The sequence below is a fragment of the Fistularia commersonii genome, chromosome 4 (genome assembly GCF_037954325.1).
Source record: "Fistularia commersonii isolate RoL2024-O1a breed Wild chromosome 4, RoL_Fcom_v1.0, whole genome shotgun sequence".
NCBI classification, from domain to species: Eukaryota; Metazoa; Chordata; class Actinopteri; order Syngnathiformes; family Fistulariidae; genus Fistularia; species Fistularia commersonii.
In genome coordinates this window covers 11,863,724-11,864,371 of record NC_141287.1, presented here as the reverse complement: position 1 = coordinate 11,864,371, position 648 = coordinate 11,863,724, and positions in this window count along the sequence as shown.

Here is a 648-nt window from a genome sequence, read left to right as displayed (position 1 = left end):
ACTGGGCCAAGCAGATGTTACCGTAGTGACCGGCGCTGGAGTGAATTTAACACCAAGCACATATTAATTTGTAAAAATAAGCAAGAAAAACAGGTGAGACAATCCCATCATTTTTTTTCTCTTTAATACAACCTCAAAGATTACATGGCCCTTTTTTTTTTTTTTTACTCACTGACAATGTTGCAGGACAAACACAACGCGAATCATTTGCATCAGAAAAGTTAACTTTTTTTTTCCCTTTCTTTTAAATAACCGACAACCAAAAGTGCTCAATTTAGCTCACATATGTTCCAGGGTAAAAAAAAAAAAAAAAAAAAAAAAAAAGGTGCGTGTTTTTTGTTTTTTTTTTAAGTAGTTGTATTACTGTGGCATGGTGGGTCTGAGAAATTCTCACCCATTTTTGTTTTGCATCGCGAACAGAACAAGAAATAGCTCGCGTCTTGAGAATTCTGTCGCATATTTTCGGAAAGTGTCGCGAAAAACCTGGGATTAGCGGATTCCAGTTAGCGAGCGGGGCTAGCCGACCAGCCGCTAGCTCCACGCCGGTCCGGCACAGGCTACTCTTGCTTCCTTCATATTGGTCCGAACGACTCGTTTACGAGTTCTTCTTCTCCGCAATCGGGGCTCAAAGAAAAAAAAAAAAAAAAA